This window comes from Corvus brachyrhynchos, unplaced genomic scaffold (assembly GCF_000691975.1).
Source record: "Corvus brachyrhynchos isolate BGI_N302 unplaced genomic scaffold, ASM69197v1 scaffold326, whole genome shotgun sequence".
Taxonomy (NCBI): Eukaryota; Metazoa; Chordata; class Aves; order Passeriformes; family Corvidae; genus Corvus; species Corvus brachyrhynchos.
In genome coordinates, this window is record NW_008238437.1 from 1 (window position 1) to 5,710 (window position 5,710).

Genomic DNA, 5,710 nt, shown 5'->3' on the forward strand with positions numbered 1-5,710 from the left:
GAACACAAAACAACCAATGGGGAACAAGATTGATCAGGGAGTGGGGAAACCCTGTAGGCCAAGCCTCTACTCCAGGGTCCCCTCCCCTCGGACCCCACGCCTGGGGGGGAACCCCAACACTTCACCCTTTTGTTTTAACTAAAAGGGATTTAAAACTTCACATTGGAAACAACTGGATAAACATAAGATAACAAGCACAGTTTTAAAAGAAAACAAGCCACCCTCCTTAGTCTCTAAATGACACCGCACTAGCCTTCTCCTTCCCAGAGTCCATGGGCAGAAGTTCCAGCAGGGATCCTTGCCGATTTCCACTTGTTTCTCCTTGCCTATTGTCAGGCAGAGCTCCAGGCACAGGAAGGAGAAGGATGAGGGAAATGTGATGCCAGCAGACTGTTGTAGCCGGGATTTCTGCAACATTTACAGACAGCGAGGGCCGCAGAAAGAAGTAGGGACCAATTCTTGATAGATCATGTTTCAGAGATCTTTATTCTGCAGCCAAAAAAACGTGCTGAAGAACCGAGCAATAACAGGACAACCAGGGTCCTCCCTGCGCAGGGGAACACAAAACAACCAATGGGGAACAAGATTGATCAGGGAGTGGGGAAACCCTGTAGGCCAAGCCTCTACTCCAGGGTCCCCTCCCCTCGGACCCCACGCCTGGGGGGGAACCCCAACACTTCACCCTTTTGTTTTAACTAAAAGGGATTTAAAACTTCACATTGGAAACAACTGGATAAACATAAGATAACAAGCACAGTTTTAAAAGAAAACAAGCCACCCTCCTTAGTCTCTAAATGTCCAAACAGATTTTTTTTCTGGAACATCTTAGGACTGGCAGAAGGGTGACAGGACTCTCTGAGCATGCTCTGTGGGGAAACTGAGGCAGGAGAGGGTTTCTTTCATCTGTACCTGTTGGGACTCCAAACAATGACAGTTAATTTCTTCCCTCCCCCTTTTCATCCCCGCCTTGGCATCAGAGAGGAATTGCTGGGAAAGGGAATTGTATTGGGAAGCCATGGGGTGAAGAATGGATTAGGAATAAATTAGGGATGGGGTAAACTTTGGAAAGCGTTCATATTGGTGTAGTGGGTTGGGTTTGTAACCGAGCAGAAACACCAATTTAGTATAGTGGTTTGGTCCAAAATACTCATTACTGTTTATCTTCTGTGAGATAAGAATTAGGAGAAACGCAAAGCAGGCACCAAACTTGAAAGAATATAAAGAAGTTTATTAACAGACCTAAAAGAAGAAAAAAATCATACCACACCTTCAGAACTCTTCTCCTCGCCCCACCCCCCCACCTTTCTCCTTTCTCCCACTGACAATGTAAAAAGACAACCCTTAAGATGTTCAGTCTGTTTATCACTTCCATAATAACCTTGTTCAGTCCATTTAGGAAGAGGAGTCTCTCTTGCCCATGCTATGAAAACATTATCACAACGAGACAGCCGCCCGGGTTGGTTCTCTGCTCGCATGCGAGTCCCTTCCCCGACCTGCAGCTTTTGCCACAACTGCTTTCGAGTGTCCACTCTTGAAATTACTGGGGTAAAATTTTAAGGTTGAGCCATTCAGAAATAAAAGTTCTCTTCACCCATCTCTGGGAATATTTCATCTCTAAGAACAGAGGCCCTTCTCCTTCCCTGGGACCAAAGGGTCTTCCTCATCTTCATCTTTAGGACTATCTCTGGGAGCATCTCTAGGAACTGAGGTTTTCTCCTTTCTCATTTGGAGCAAAAGTCCTCATCTGGTCCATCTCTAGGAACTGAGGTTTTCTCCTTTCTCATTTGGAGCAAAAGTCCTCATCTGGTCCATCTCTAGGAACTGAGGTTTTCTCCTTTTCCATTTGGAGCAAAAGTCCTCATCACTTCCATCTCTCCCTGTCCAAACTTCTCATGAAATTACAGCTGCGTCAGCATCTGCCTATCTCAGCGCAGGTGCTTTTGCTTACGAGTTGAACACTCCACCCCCCAGATCTTCATGAAATTACAACAGGATACTCTGATATATCATAGCTTCACAACAGAATTTCAGCTTTAAGCATCTCCTCTTTCTCTTCCCTCAGGTTTTCAGCTCTTCACAGCAATAAAAGGGTTAATCTCACCTCCCCGGCCCGGCCTGGCCAAGCAGGGCCTGGGCTGGGCCCGCTGGCCCCCACACGGGGCCCGCAGCCACCTGTCCCAACACTGGAAATGAGACAGAGCTGTGGGGGGGTTAGTCTATTCTTAAGTGTGGATCATAGAGGTGGTCACAATTTTAAGGGGCTCAAAGAATTGTCCATATTCTAACTGGCCAGCTGATAGGTTCTGTCAGGTCAGATCACAGAGGAAGCTGTAAGCACCCCTTTGCAAGAACATCACTTCCAGGACTATGCTTGCTAACCCATGACAATTGGGTAAAAGGGGAAAGAAGGCTGTGGGTAGGGAGGTTGCTGGTATGGCTATTGTTTACAATTTGCTGCATAATGGCTGCCTTTGACCTGAATACCCCCAGGCCCTGTCATGTGGGCTGTCTATGGGCCTTTTCTTCCTTGTACAATATCAAAATGTACAACTTCCCCATCTCCTACACTTTGGAGGTATTTTTCAGGGTTATTCTTCTTAATGGCAGTTCTATGGATGAATACATCTTCCCCTGTGTCATCTTGTGTTATAAAGCTGTAGTTGTTTTTGACATTGTACCATTTCACAATTCCTGTGATTTTTGTGGCTACAACTTCTCCTATTATGTGCTTGCATCAGTGTTGTGGCTGCGGGTCCTACGCGGCTGCTGCTTCGCCGACGCCAACGTCTTGGCCGGGCCCCCACGTTGCGGCTGCTCCACGCGGCGCTGCTCCAGCACATGTCTGGGCCCTGCATGGCCCCGCGTTACCATCGCTGCTGGCCCCGTGCCCTGTGAGTGGTTCTGCTCTGCCAACTCCACGCTGCTTTGAGAGCGGCCCCGTTTTGGCTCAGTGCTGCACTGTGCAGTTTCTCATGTAAACAGCCGGGGAAGGGGCAAGAGCAGTCCCACGTGCTGGTTCTTGGTTCCTGGCTGTTCGCAGGAGTCTCCTCTCTGCTGCATGTGACCCATGGCACCCGCAGCACCTGCGGCATCGCTCCCCCACTCGCAGTCGCGCGGCCAGGGACCCCGAGACAGGGATGGGGTCTGCGACAAGGCGTGCGCTCCCAAGGGGCTGGGCGCATCCAGCGAAGGCACCTCTGCCGGCTCGGGCAGGGGAGATCCTGTGGCTGCAGACACGTGCCTGTCTTGGGGTGACTTTGGGATGTGTATCCCATATCACTGCTCAATGCCCAGAAATTAATTCTTGTGCCTTTCCATGCCTTTAAATTGAGCCTGAGAGGGGGAAGGAAAACTGAGCAAAACTTTCTCAAAGCAGTTTGCAGCTTGTTCAAGGTCACACAGAGATAGGGACTTTTTTTTCTAGCTGTGGCAGGGGAAGCAGCCGGCTTGTGACTTCCCGGTCAGCTTTTGGCCAGTTGTTCAGTTTCTTTTTTTCTCCGGAGAGAGACTGAGAGTTGAACTTTGCTTTTCCTTCCCTGGAATTTCAGATTTTCTGCCTTTTCTGCTGGACTGCTTCAACCTCAGTGCACATCAGGAGGACTTTCCACTAGGCACTGAGGGCCTGGCCCTGGGCCAAGTCCCAGCTCCAAGGAGACCAAAGGGAGGACTCCAACACTTTTTCCCAGGTCTTTTTCTCCACAGCGAGTGATTTTATTATTTAGTATTATTTTCCTTTTCCTGTGTGTTTAGTAAATAAATAGATTTATCACCTTCACTTTCCTTCGAGGAAAATTTATTATTCCCAAACCTGGTGTGGGGGAGGGCTGGTTGTGCCTTCTCTCAGAGGATATATTTCTAAATTTGGCCAAACCAGTACAGTGCGCCTGGGAAGGCTGCCGCGTGGTCTCAGCCATGTGATGATGGTCATCTTCTGCCATAGAGGTAATGGGACCATGCACATGCTTCCCAAGGGCTTCATTAATTACAGGAAAAGCACAGAGAGGTTCTATCACTAGTACATGTTTTGATTGAGCCATTATCTTATCCAAGATCTCGGACCAAAAATCGTAGAGACCAGTTTTAGGGGGACTAACATCAAAAAGTGAGTCTCGAGAAACATAAGGGAAATTTTTGAAAAGCCAGTCAAAAAAATGTTCTAGATCTCCCGGAGAAAGTTTCATGTCTGGCTGTGCCAGGATTTCTTTAACTTCCAGATACATTTTCTTCTGTGGCTTAGACAGCCCCATTTCCCACGATTCCTGCATAGTCCAGAGAGAACAGCCAAACAAAAGCAAGGAGAGAGATCGGTAGAGTTTCTTTACTCACGAAATTTTGGGATCTTCAAAATCTTGATTGTTTCACGGTTGCTGCCTCCAGGGATTGATATGCATTCCTCACCATCTGTTGCGGCGGGGATTTCTGCAACATGTATAGACAGCGAGGGCCGCAGAAAGAAATAGGGAACGATTCTTGAACAGATCATGTTTCAGAGATCTTTATTCTGCAGCCCTGTAGGCCGAGCCTCTACTCCAGGGTCCCCTCCCCTCGGACCCCACGCCGGGGGGGGAACCCCAACAGCAGACCTCGGTAGAATGGCCTGTCACTCGGTCCCTGTGTTCCTGTCACCCTTCCCACTGTCCCAAATGTTGATCCCTGTGCTCATCAGGTTCCCCAGCTATCCTATGCAGAGGTTGTCCCACGCAGGAGAGGCCACGTGGATGTTCTTCAGAGCAGAAACACCTGAGGGCGCAGTGGAGAGGATGCAGTGGCCTGGGTCACCTCAGCCTGGGAGCAGAGCAGCAGAGAGGTGTCACTGGCAGAGCACGAGTGAATGAACTTGCACTGTGCAGCTCCTTTCTAGACCCCAGTGCTCCCACTGGCTGAATCCCAGCGGCAGCCACCACACCCCGCTGGAGGACAAGCTCAGTCGTGCCAGGAAAGCAAATCTCCTTGGACAGGTCACTTCACAGGGCAGAGGGGACAATGACACTGATGCTCTCAGTGGCCTGGATTTGCCAAATGCAGTGTGTTCCTGAAGCCAAACCTCTGGAAGCCCTTGTGCCACAGGCAGCACCAGTCTGCCACAGCCTGGGCTCCCCAGCTAGGCCCCAGGTGCCAGGGAGAAGCCATCTCTGGGGGAACTCTGCCTATTTCCAGTCAGCAAGGAGAGGCCACTCTGACACCGATCCTGAGCACCCTGTCACCCTCACGCCTGTCCCTGTGGGCCACACTCGATCCTTTCTCTCTTCCCATGCCAGGGCATTGACTGTCCCTCGGCTCTTCACAGGTATTTACCTCCCTCTCCTACGGCTCTCACAGCAACGCCCATGAGAGCCAGCCCAAGTCCGAGTGCTTGGGCTGCTGTGGTGTCTTTGGGTTCCTGCCTCTCTCTCACTGATGTTATTTGCTGTGCCCACAGTGCTGCATAGAGAAAAAGAGCCATCACACAGCTGGGTGCCAAGTGGGGTGGCCAGGCAGGAACTGAACCAGCCACGTCTCGGGAAGACAGGGAAAGCGCATGGGAAAATTCAAGGGAGCCCTATGTGGCCTTTATCCCTCATTCCTCCATCTCCCAAGGACTTCAGAAGCAGGAGGGCAGCGGCCAGCCTTCCTCGGCCTTGCACGCACTCAGCCTCCCATGCAACCTCAGCACAGTTCTGCCCATACAACCCCTCCCTCCCTTCCCTCCCCACCCACCCACGCCCTGCCT